Source organism: Muntiacus reevesi, chromosome X (assembly GCF_963930625.1).
Source record: "Muntiacus reevesi chromosome X, mMunRee1.1, whole genome shotgun sequence".
Lineage (NCBI taxonomy): Eukaryota > Metazoa > Chordata > Mammalia > Artiodactyla > Cervidae > Muntiacus > Muntiacus reevesi.
This window is the reverse complement of record NC_089271.1, coordinates 114,640,730-114,654,505: the sequence shown is the minus strand read 5'-3', so window position 1 is coordinate 114,654,505 and position 13,776 is coordinate 114,640,730. Positions and strand designations below refer to the sequence as shown.

General features: G+C 37.5%; 1 non-coding gene across 1 annotated transcript; it reads right to left on the bottom strand.

Moving 5' to 3' along the window:
- Window positions 1-944: 944 nt before the first annotated feature.
- Window positions 945-1,077, bottom strand: LOC136154967 (U11 spliceosomal RNA). Its single transcript, XR_010660661.1, has one exon. It is a non-coding gene; the product is annotated as a U11 spliceosomal RNA (small nuclear RNA).
- Window positions 1,078-13,776: the final 12,699 nt, after the last annotated feature.

The following is a 13,776-nucleotide window of genomic DNA, read 5'->3' as shown; positions in this document are numbered from 1 at the left end:
GTATGCTGTCAAAAGCACGGGCGTGCCTGTGTCCACACATTAGGCTTGCACCATCTACACAGCACATATTACATAATCTTTTTTCTTTGCAGTTGTGGTAGTAGTACAGTAAACCAACTTCTTTTTCTTAGAATATCCATCATTCATTAGCTTTGTACAATGCAACAGTTCTCAAACTTTTTGGTCTAGTATTACTTGATACTCAAAAATTATCAAACACCAATGTATGACAAAACCCACTGGGAAAAAAAAATTATCAAACACCCAAGAGAGTTTTCGTTCATGTGGGCTATATCAATTGATATTTATCATATTAGAAATTAAAACTGAGAAAATTCTAAAGCATTGATTAATTATAATATACATGACAAATATATAATACAAATAATAATTATAAACCCATTACATGCAAACAAAATAACATTTTTGATTAAAAATAAGCAAATTTCTCAAAGCAAATAATAATTTAGTGCTACTAGTGGCATTGTTTCATATTTTTGGAAATTTCTTTAAGGTTTGACTTAATACAAACTAGTTGTATTCTCATAACTGCTTCTACATACAATCTGTTGCAATAAATGGTTTGGTTGAAGTATATGAAGATAATTTAGCCTTACAAAGAAGTGAGATTGGAAGGGAGGGCTATTTCATTAGCTTTTTAAGGTAGTGATGAATATTTTAATTTGATAATATACCAAACCTTGACAAGGAGTAGGTTCTTAAAGGTAAGTGGCATAGTGGAATCTGAAATTATATCAATGAAATTTATGCACTCTGTTACATTAAAATTCATTGGAATATTACAATTTTAAATAACTTTTTACTCATGCATGATTTTGTTCTTCAAATTCTTCCAGTTTTGGTCCTTCAGAACTTTTTCAGCTGCCTCCTGTGTCTCTTTGACATAATGATTGTGTGTTTTTTTTTTTTTTTCTTTTTTTTTGGGGGGCGCCAGGACCAACGATCACCAGCTGCCCTGTTAACAAAAATTATGCTTCCGAAATCTCTTGATGTCGATTCCGCACGTAGAGCAAACGAGCTGCCCTACGTGTGCCACTCACGACAGAAGCCCTTTTTGATTGTGTGTTTTTTAAAAACACTTCTTACTCTTTGTTACTACAAGGTGCTCCAAGCTTATTTTGCATATTCCCTGCCCCAGCCCTAGAATGAATCACCTTCCAAGGTGTCTTGGTTCCTTTTATTGGAGAATGATACTAGAAACCAGTGTCTGGAGTCTATACTTGTTCCTATTGGAGTGTCAGTTCTCCTAGACTCTCTCGGATGATAGAGCCAGGAAATATATGTGTGGATACTAACCCGCAGATCTATAAATATCAGTATCTCTATTAATGTAAACATGAGTTTACACTTATTTATCTCCAACTCTAATCTGTTACCACACAGATCATTTTAGCCAGCCTTTCCTGCTTATCTGTAACTTCTCTTACCACCTGACTCCTACTAAGCACTATGCATTAATATGTGAGTGTATGCATGTGTGAGTGTGTGTGTATGCATGTGCACTTGGAGGGGGGAACCTCTGAGTTTATACATAATAACTTCTGGATTAAAACCTAAACTTTCTCTCTGTTTCTTGTGTCTCCGCTGCTCAAGTAACCCTGACCCTCAAGCAACCTCGCTCTACCTCTCTCCTGGTAATTGCTCTTTCCGCTGGGTTTTGAACAATTGACCCACAAGATTGAAGTGAAATGGAATGCCTCTTCCCAAGGCTATGATTATCTGGTCCTGATGACAGCTGTGCTTGAGTGCTATCCAGATGTTACCCTGAGTCCTCTGACTGGTGCTCTTCCTATTGTTTTGTATTCTGCCATGATGCCGCGATCAAAAAAGATCTTCCCAGCAAAATGCTGGTGAGACTGAAAAACCTACCAACATTTTGGAAAGCTATGGTCAGCCATTTGTCTCTCTGTGATAGGTGGCTCTAGACTCACCCCCACCCTGTCTGCCCTCCATAGTGGCATCCAACCACTTTCTCCGTCCCTAGGAATGCTTCACAATTTTCATTTTGCGTTCTGGGATCCACAACCTCCCTCTCCTCAACACAGACACACTTCTGGATCATTCCAAGGTTGTGCTTAGGAGAAGGAGCCAGCAACCAGTTCAAGTTCTCCTTCATGTCTGGAACCAAGCAATCAGCTATAATATCATTGTTATAAGTGGCTATTGAAAAACAAAAATGAACCTCAGAATTGATTTATGAGAAAGTCCTAAGTTACAAAGTATGAATCAGGGACCTGCTTGTTCATTGTGCTTCTCTGGGAAGCACTGTGGTTTGTGCTCTAGAAGATTGATTGCTGTTTACGCCAGGAGACATACTCTAATTACAACACATTGTTCTTTATCATCCCTAAAAAACTGTATAAACGAATCTGTTACTTTAAGACACAAATGTTTAAAATCCAATTTCACTTTTCAGGACTTTCTAATGATTAAAATTGCTGTTAGACGAAGTTTTCTAAGTTTGTATTATATTGTAATGGGGAGTAAAAAAAAATCAACAAATATTGATGAAAAATTTACTAAATGCAAGGCTATCAATACGTCATACTATTTCATGTCAATGTAAATTTTTTCCTCTCCCCATCCTGCCATAAATTTGAATAGTTAAAAAAAGAATTTTAACTTTTAGAGCTCTGTATTCAAAAATTGGTGGGCTGCTGTCTATGGGGTCGCACAGGGTCGGACACGACTGAAGTGACTTAGCAGTAGCAGCAGCAGTCAAAAATTATAGGCAGTAATTTTAAAGAAATTTAATACATATACACAAAAATCTCTCCAAGCTTAGATTTTATATGAAATGTTTCAGAATATATATCTAAATTTTAACCCTGGAAAACAAGCTGTAGAGAATTCCTCACTGGGTTTGAGAAACACCACTGCAATTAGGTTTGGGCAGATGCTATGTATTTGCAGTGTTCTTAAAGCTCCAAAATTCTAACATAGCTCAGGCATATGGAACCAAAGATGTTCTTATATTATCTTATTGAATGACTCAGGTAACAAATATAGTGAGAATTAAATATTTGACTAAAGCATGTACCAATTTTAGTCTTGGTATTAAATCCTATCCTTGAGAGTCCCTTGGACTGCAAGGAGATCCAACCAGTCCATCCTAAGGGAAATCAGTCCTGAATATTCATTGGAGAGACTGATGTTGAAGCTGAAACTCCAATACTTTGGCCACCTGATGCGAAGAACTGACTCATTTGAAAAGGCCCTGCTGCTGGGAAAGATTGAAGGTGGAAGGAGAAGGGGACGACAGAGGATGAGATGGTTGGATGGCATCACTGACTCAATGGACATGAGTTTGAAGAAGCTCTGAGAGTTGGTGATGGACAGGGAAGCCTGGCATGCTGCAGTCCATGGAGTCACAAAGAGTCAGACACGACTGACTGACTGACCAAAAAATGCTTTTCCAACAAAATGCTTTATATAATAAAACTATAAAAATATCTAAGTCTCTGTCAGTGATCAACCTACTTGTTTCCAGAAATATTTGATGCAGCAAAATTTTGGTCTAGCTCATACACTTGACTTTTTCTTTTGTGTTGAAGGGTTTTCACATCCTACTCTCAAAATTCTAGTTTCACTGTGAGAGATCAACATTCCCATTTCCTTCATCCACCCAAATTGTGCAGTGCTTGAATATCCAGTTGAGGTAGCCGTGTAGTGATTTTCTGGAGATGTGTCAGGAAGATATAAGCTCTGCTTCTATTAGGATTTGGATTTTATCATGTGTCTTTTAGGACATGTAAACAGAAAACGAATGTGAAATTAAATATGTACCACACAAAACACATGAGGTCATTGCTTTCTTGGAAGCAAATGTTGACCTAGAAGAATCTAGATGGCCACTATAATTCTTTGGATATTTAGTTTTATCCATACTTTTGTCAATATTGACTTCTTAATACCTTGCGACTATGCTTGGGAATATTTTATTTAGAAATGGATTTATTTATGCTTTCTTAGTTTGTTCAGAAATGTAACCTTGTTTCCCATTCTGCAATCTAGAAAACTTAAAGGTAATTTAATGAATCACTAATAGCTCTCCAAATCAGCCTTTGACTTGTCTTTGCTTTGCTTAAGGAGTTTCAGAATCATAAAATTCTAGAAGGGATTTCTTAATGTTCCCCTAGCCCATTCCCCATTCCCAAACTTTCATAGAGAAATGACCAAAACATTTTTATGCTTAAGCTAGATCCTAGACATAGAATAGTTCTTAAATATACACCAGAGGAAATTCCCTAGCTCTATCATCTTTCTTGAACTTCTCTTCTTACATTCCTCGTAGTTTGGTTAAAGTTCACTTATTTAGAAACACTCATTGATGGTTAGAAGATTTTACAGTAGTGTTGATTTTTTTGGACCAAGAACTTTTATCATGATGTTGAGATTCTGGCCACAGTTGTTTTACCTTGGCCATCTTGTGAATGCATTGAATTGGAGATTTGGGCTTTTCACCTGTTTATCTCTAGAGTTAATTACACTACTTGCATATGGTAGGAGTTCAATAAACACTGATTGTAAGAATGAACACATGTATGGTTCAGTAAGTAGGGTAACACCAGGAACAGACTGCTTCGAAAGGTTAACCTGGCCTTGAAAAACACAAATGGGAAAAAAAGAGCTGCTGAGAAGAAATACCTGTTTAAAGATGATTTCAGTAAGACAAGCTGAAGCAAAAAGACATAGATAAAACTGAGGAGGGTGGAGAGAATTGAAAAGAGAGGGAATTATATAGAACTAATTTTTGAAGGTGCCTAGGTAAGACAGTACGGGGTGGCGGTAGAGGACAGGGAGAATGAGTTATATTTGAGACCATGGTGGTATGCCTGTTGAAGAAGAAATTCATTCCCAATGTTGTGTTCATGTTTATCATTTTTGAGTGGCTTCATGCATCTAATGGAGTGATTTAAAAGCCCATCCTTAATTGTATATTAAATTTTTAGTCAGAAGCTAAAACAGTACTTTTCACCAGCGAAGTTATAATTTATGCATATATAGGTCAAAGTCAGCTTGCTTAATTTTATCTTGTAAAGACATACTCTCCAAACAAGTCTTGTCCTTTGAAGGACTTAACTATAATTTAGAATGGATGAATTGTCCTATCACAAAATAAATTGATTTGATTGAATATTACGTAACTTAGTCCTGCAGTGTAGAATTTCCCGTTTTTTCCTCTCTAAATGTATATATAGGAAATGGGTTATTTTCTTATTGTACTTTTGAAAATACTGTGTACATTGTGAATGTAATAGTGTAAAAGGTTTGTTTCCAAAAGTTCTCGAATGGAAGGTCTTAAACTCCTTTTTTCCTCACCTCTCCCCCAGCACTAGAATGGTCTGAACTATCTAGCAGTGTTGTTATGCCAGAGTGGTATATGGCTAGAGCTGCTATTCTGGCAGAATGGGATAAGCAAACTTTTGGTGACAAAATTAGGCTGGGCTCCTAATCACCAAAGACTTGTGTACTCTGTGTCTGGGTGGGCTTATAAACGGTACGCAGAAAGCGACTAGATTTCAATTGTGTGTGTACTAAGTCACTTTAGTTATGTCCGGCTCTTTGCGACCCAATGGAGTGTAGCCCGCCAGGCTCCTCTGTCCATGGGAGTCTCCAGGCAAGAATACTGGAGTGGGTTGCATGCCCTCTTCCAGGGAATCTTCCTGACCCAAGGATTAAACCCGAATTTCTTATGTCTCCTGCATTGATGGATGGGTTCTTTAACACTAGTGCCACCTTGGAATTATGCCAACACGAGACATGGGATGAACTGGTTAGGCTCATACCCATTCACTAGCATGGGATTAAGGAGTGGGCTTGTGGTGGTAGTTTCTTTAGTTAACTTCAATTTATTGGGAGCTTACTACTTGCCAGACACTGTGCTAAGTACTTAACATGCATTATTTTATTTGATGTTCACAGCAACTGTGTAACAGAAGTGTTAGTCGTCAGTTGTGTCTGACTTTTTGCAACCACGCGGACTGTAGCCTGCCAGGCTCCTCTGTCCATGGGATTCCCCAAGCAAGAATACTGGTGTGTGTGGCCGTTTCCTCCTCCAAGGGATCTTCCCAACTCCCATATCAAACCCAGGTCTCCTGTATTGCAGGGAAGATTCTTGACCCTCTGAGCCACCACGGAGACCTTGTGTAACAGGTACAATAATTATCTCATTTATAGATGGCAGAATTGAGGCACAGAGAGTTAAAATAATTTTTTGAAGGTGACAGAGCTGGAAAAGAGCAAATCTAGGATTTGGGATTTGAACCCATGTCAGTTTGACTCTGAAGTTCCTCCTTTCCTGGCTTGTTTATTTGTTTTTATTGGAATATAGCTGAGGTACTATATTATGTTAGTTTCAGGTATACTACAGAGTGATTTGACATTTGTATACATTATGAAATGACTACCATGGTAAGTCTAGTAACAACCTGTCCCCATACAAAATTATTAAAATATTATTGACCATATCCCTTATGCTGTGTATTACATCCTCATGACTTATTTAATTTGTAACTGGAGGTTTGTACCTCTTAATCAGTTCTCTTATTTTACCCACCCACCTACCCCCTGCCCTTCTGGCAAGCATCCATTTGTTCTCTGAATCTTTGAGTCTATTTTCACCTTGTTTGTTTTGGTTTTTGATTTCACATATAAGTGAGATCATGAGGTATTTATCTTTCTTTGGATGACTTCTTTCACTTAACATGTTACACTCTAGATTCATCCATGTGTTGGAAATGGCAAGGTTTCATTATTATGGCCAAGTAATATTCCACTGTACATATACCCCATCTTCATTATGCATTTCTCTATCAATAGACACTTGGATTGCTTTCATAACTTGGTTATTGCAAATAATGCTACAGTAAACATTGAGGATTACATCCTTTTTTGATTTAATGTTTGTTTTCTTTCAATAAATACTCAGAAGTGATACTGCTGGATGACACAGCAGTTCTATTTTTCATTTCTTGAGGAAACTCCATATTATTTTCTGTAGTGGCTTCACCAATTTACAATCCTGCCCTCAGTGCTCAAGAGTTCCCTTTTCTCCACATCCTTGCCAACATCTGTAATTTGCTGTTTTTCTGATGATAGACATTCTAACAGGTGTGAGAGGATGGTTTTGATTTGCATTTCCCTGATTATTAGTGCTAGTGAGCATCTTCTTATATGTCTGTTGGTCATCTATATTACTTCTTTGGAAAAATATCTGCTCAGGCCCACTGCCCATTTTCCTATTGGGTTATTTGTTTGTTATTGAGTTGTCTGAGTTCTTTGCATATTTTGTATATTAACCCTTTATTAAATATATTGTTTTCAGTATCTTACCCCATTCATGGGCTTCCCAGGTGGTCCAGTGGTAAAGAAACTGCCTACCAATGCAGGAGATGCAGGAGATGCAGGAGATGTGGGTTCGATCTATGGATTGGGAAGATCCCCCGGAGAAGGGAATGACTGGCCATTCCAGTGCCCTCAATCCCATGGACAGAGGGGACCAGTGGGCTATGGGCTGGGGGGGTCACAAAGTCGGACACGACTGAGTGACTGAGCACAAACTTATCTTACCCCATTCAGTAGATCAGTTTTTCATTTTGTTGGTGGTTTCTTTCACTGAGTTTTTAAGTTTGATGTAAATCCATTTGTTTATTTTTGCTTTTCTTTGCCTTGCCTGAGACAGATAAAAAAATATGTTGAGTCTGATGTCAAACAGCGTCCTGCACATGTTTTCTTCTAGAAGTTTTATGGTTTCAAGTCTTACATTTAAGTCCATTTTGAGTTTATTTTTGTATATGATGTGAGAAATTAGTTAAGTTTGACTAATTTGCATGTAACTGTGTGGTTTTTCAACAGCATTTATTGAAGAGGATATCTTTTCCCACTATATGTTCTTGCCCCTTTTGTTGTAGATTAATTGCCCATATTAGTGGAATTCATTTCTGGACCCTTTATTATGTTTCATTGATCTATGTGTCTATTTTCCTTTTTACTTCCCTATTATCCCTTCTCTCTAGTTACTGATAAACCATATTAATGAGGGGCATTTTTGGCAGATGCTCTGTTCAACTCAGTTCAGTTCAGTCACTCAGTCGTGTCCGACTCTTTGTGACCTCATGGACTGCAGCACACTGGGCCTCCCTGTCCATCACCAACTCCCAGAGTTTACTCAAACTCATGCCCATTGAGTCAGTGATGCCATCCAATCATCTCATCCTCTGTTGTCCCCTTCCCCTCCTGCCTTCAATCTTTCCCAGCATCAGGGTCTTTTCAAATGAGTCAGTTCTTTGCATCAGGTGACCAAAGTATTGGAGTTTCAGCTTAAGCATTAGTCTTTCCAATGAATATTCAGGACTGATTTCCTTTGGGATGGACTGGTTGGATCTCCTTGCTGTCCAAGGGACTCTCAAGCATCTTCTCCAACACCATAATTCAAAAGCATCAATTCTTTGGCACTCAGCTTTCTTCATAGTCCAAGTCTCACATCCATACATGACTACTGGAAAAACCATGGCTTTGACTAGATGGACCTTTGTTGGCAAAGTAATGTCTTTGCTTTTTAATGTGCTGTCTAGGTTGGTCATAACTTTTCTTCCAAGGAGCAAGCGTCTTTTAATTTCATGGCTGCAGTCACCATCTGCAGTGATTTTGGAACCCCCCCAAAAATAAAATTTGTCACTGTTTCCACTGTTTCCCCGTCTATTTGCCATGAAGTGATGGGACCAGATGCCATGATCTTAGTTTTCTGAATATTGAGTTTTAAGCCATCTTTTTCACTCTTCTCTTTCACTTTCATCAAGAGGTTCTTTAGTTCTTCACTTTCTGCTGTAAGTGTGGTGTCATCTGCATATCTGAGGTTATTGATGTTTCTCCCAGCAATCTTGATTCCAGCTTGTTCTTCATCCAGCCCAGCGTTTCTCATGATGTACTCTGCATGTAAGTTAAATAAGCAGGGTGGCAATATACAACCTTGACATATTCCCTTCCCGATTTGGAACCAGTCTGTTGTTCCATGTCCAGTTCTAACTGTTGCTTCTTGACCTGCATACAGATTTCTCAGGAGGCAGATCAGGTGGTCTGCTATTCCCATCTCTTTAAGAATTTTCCAGTTTGTTGTGATTCACACAGTCAAAGGCTTTGGCATAGTCAATAAAGCAGAAGTAGATGTTTTTCTAGAACTCTTTTGCTTTTTTGATGATCCAACGGATGGTGGCAATTTGATCTCTGGTTCCTCTACCTTTTCTAAATCCAGCTTGAACATTTGAAAGTTCATGGTTCATGTACTGTTGAAACCTGGCTTGAAGAATTTTGAGTGTTACTTGGTAGCATGTGAGAGGAATGCAATTGTGCAGTAGTTTGAACACTCTTTGGCATTGCCTTTCTTTGGAATTGGAATGAAAACTGACCTTTTCCAGTCCTGTGGCCACTGCTGAGTTTTCCAAATTTGCTGGCATAATGAGTGCAGCACTTTCACAGCATCATCTTTTAGGATTTGAAATAGCTCAACTGGAATTCCATCACCTCCACTAGCTTTGTTCATAGTGATGCTTCCTAAGGCCCACTTGACTTTGCATTCCAGGATGTCTGGCTCTAGGTTAGTGGTCTCACCATCATGATTATCTGGGTCATGAAGATCTTTTTTATATAGTTCTTTTGTGTTCTGTAATAGGCACTATATTTATATATGTATTATATATTACTAGATGCTCTGTAGTCAACATCTATTTTATATATTATGTGTATACTTTATATATTACTAAATGCTCTGTAGTAGGCACTGTAGTCTTTGATTTTGACATTGGGCCATTCTAATTTTGCCATCCATGAGGTAGAAAGCCTTAGCACCTCTTAGAGACTTTGGTATGTGGCTTAGGATGCTGTTGGCATGAGAATTAGAAGCTATGAATATAAGTGGGATTGAAATAACAGAAATAATGGTGACAATGATGGCGATCATGATTGTGATAATTGTGGTGATTTGGATTTACAGAAAAGTGAAGTTAGGGAGATTAAGTGACTTGACATATGACCATATAAAAGTACAATCAGTGGTGTGCTAGAGCCAGTTTGCACTAATTTGTGAGAGTCAATTGTTAAATTTTCAAGAATTTTGTGAGATGGTTGATGTATTTTGGTAATTTTACATTTGCATTGTAGTTGTATTTACACTGTGGAAATTGGCCAATGATATAAATCAGGGCTTATGCCCTCCCCCCCACCATTTATCATCACAACAGTGGCTCTATCTAATTTAACTACTATGCTTTATTATCTCCACATTAACCAGCGAGCTTTATTATCTCTTTGTTTGTCCTATTTTCATCTTATTGAAGATTTTCTGACTCAAGACATATATTGATACAATAAAGATCATTAAATGTCAGCAGGATTGAGATAACTAATAGATAACACTTTTTTTTCAACTACCTTTTCTCATTTCTAGGAGCAACTATTTTTTTTTTTATCTTGCAGGCCCAGATTTGACATAAATGAAATGAATGGCTATTAGATGGAGGTAATGGTATCTCACAAAAGATTTGTCTATCATTTAAGTTTGGAGATGGGTGATAAACAGAAACATGTGTGCATGTGCATGCATGTGTGTGTGTGCGTGCTTGCATATGTATATTGCAGGGTAGGGGATGAACATTATTTGACAAATATCTCCATGCAAGAAATTTATTTTCACTCTTTCTCATTTCTCCTTCTCCTCATATCCTTACATCTGGTTTTTCTGTTGCTCTTTTTTTTGTCCCTTATGTTAAACAATGCAATTGTTAGGGTCACATGAAGGACCTGAACTAACGTTCCTGATGTTGATATCATTCTCTTTGTCTACACGAATTCTGTTCTATTATAGTCACCTTCATAGTCAGAATAGCTCTCATTGCTATAGCACACAATCTATGATTTTTGATTAAAGAACATGGACCAATAAAATATTTTTAAATGGGAATATTGATATTTTGTCACTGGTTCAAAGGGAATTCCAAATGAAACAACTCACTAAGGCATAAAGATTAATTTGTTGTTGAGCGATTACCAAATTCAATAGAAATGCTACTTCATAAAAAGCCATTTCCTTTATTCTGCTGAAACATATGGAGTAATTTGGATCAGTTTATTCACATCTGAAAGAGGTTGATTTTAATATGTGGGAAGAAGTGCTATATACTTATAATTCATATAATTGAGCTTTCCCTCAACAATATTTTTATATTCATGAAAGTGGTAGTAGAAAGGAGAACCTAACATTTATTGAGTACTACTATGTGCTTGCACTGAGCTCAGTGTTTTCATTTCATTCTCACAACCCTCTGAAGTAAGTGTTTACTCGATCTCTCATTTTACAGATGAATAAACCGAGTCACAGAGTTCAGAGAACTTGCCCAGGTAGTGAGTAATAGAGACACGATTTGAACCTGGGCAATTTGCCTCTGGCATCCCACTTCTTTATTACAACATATTCCTGCCTCCTGTTTCTACTGTTCACTTCTTTCAGAGGTTTTCCTTGATGCTATTTCATTTATTTCCATCTATTCCATTGGGACACTTCTTCATTCCCATTTCACGCTCAGGGAAAGTTTGCGAAGATTTTGTTAAATGAATGGCCTCCAGGATTAATTGGTAACATTTCTGCCATACCCTTCTGCCACTGCCCTCCAAAAGCCCAATTTTGAATTTCCTTAAGAACTGACTATGGGCTGTGACCATGAAGTCTCAAGATGCATCTATAAACGTGGCTTAAGGGAGGTAGTCTTGTTACCTCCTAGTCATGTCATATCTGTTGTCATTTTCCATCTTGCATAGAACGCCACAATCTCTTACACAATGCTACTTTCTGAATGAAAGCATTCTCATCGTACATTGTTAGCAGAAATCTTGTTTCCGTTTAGTGTCAGTTTCAGGGAAACACGCTATTCCCTAGTTGTCCCCAGAGAAAAACATTTCACCACTTATTCTTTTGAGAGTTCACATAACTGCAAGTACATTTTCAATTACTTTCCTCTTTCTTATAGAATGGTCCTGTTGAGTTCTGGAGGTGCCAGGTCTTTTTCTCCTGAGTGACCGATGTTTTTCAGTAAAATTACTTGATAGTATTATCTTTGTGTGCACCTGTCCTGCTGAAACTTCCTTATCTTTTTTCCTGTCCATTCCCTTGTCCTGGCAATGTACAGAGGCATAACATAAATGTTTATCTGAAGTATGTTTACTGTGTGTGTGTGTATGTTTTCTGGGAATGAACTTTTTACTGATGAGTCAACCTGGATGTCACTATTATGCCACTGTTTTGTTTATTCAACACAGTAAGTGAAAATGATCTCTTTTTAGATTACTTAAGGCCAGTTGGAAAAAGTTTTCTACATTCAAAAATAGTTTTCTGAAGTACAGCTTTTCAATTACTCCATTGTTTCTTGCGAAAGGAAGGACATACTCTAACTTGACTTTAGATTGTGTTGTCTCGCATCTTCCCTGAATCTTGGTGTATTTTTCATAGATCAAAACAGTGGCAAAATAATATTGTGTCATCAGGAGCATAATGTTATTGCTAGGAGAGCATGAGAATTACGTTCTCTGTTTTCTACATATTGTTAATTTACTCACTCATTTATTCATTCATCAGAGATTTATTTGGTATTTCTCATGTGCAAGGGCCTGTGAAGGCCCCAAGAAAGATACAAAAATACACAAAACCAAAAACAAGCAATCCATAATTTTTAGTAGATGAGAATGTCTCACAACACATCAATGGAATCTATATTATGAATCAGTTTATATTCTTGGGCTTATCAAACTATAATTGTCAAACTTACAGCAAGAGTCTTCCTATTCTATCTGTTGCTTATGTCTTTCACGTATGAAGAATAGAATTGCTCAAAACAAATACGTTTCTGGCATAGGCATTTTTTAATAGCACAGCCTTATTAAGCCAGGGCACATAACTGATTCTCTATATTTCCTATATTGTGGCTGTTTATTGTAGATGCCAATATGTATTTATATACTCTACATCATCTGCATATAGCGCTAGAAATTACACTGACATCTTTCCAATCACAGTTCCCCATTTTTTCCCCATGCTTTAGATCCCAGAGTTTGATCAGTTAACCTTATCACCGTTGAAGTCTTCTATGACATCCTTCTATCATCATCATCAGTTGCTATTGCTGGTATAGCCAATTTCTGACATGCTCAGCCCCTTTCTCTTTGTTGGTAGATCCCCTGTTTTGTTTCGGTGTTATCTTTCCCAGGAAAAGGGACCCCTTTCTCAGCTATAAGGGGGTGACTCATAACCAGTTTTAACCTATGATGCTCCTTCCATCCCACCCTCCATCAAGGAGCGATATGTACATAAGGCTGATACATCCTCACCAACACTGAGTGAATCTCATTTCAAAGGCACCATGTTGTGAAGCTTTGGACAAGAAAAATCACTGCTCTCTCAAGGAGTTTATTACTTAATTGGTAGATTACATGTGTACATGAAAAATAATAAAATATAAATTAGTAATAATGCTAAATGCCAAATTAAGCTTTGCAGACAATAAGTTCCATAGACATGCAAATTAGGGAGAGACTACGAATCTCTACCTTGGAGGCTCCATATGAAAATGTGTTGTTGATGACAGAAATGATGAATGTTATCTCTATTGATAGAATGAATTCATAGGCTTCAAATTGCTGTGGGCAAAGAATTATAGATTTGGAATAAACAAGCTCGGAATCTTTGAAGAGACTTACTATAAATCGTTA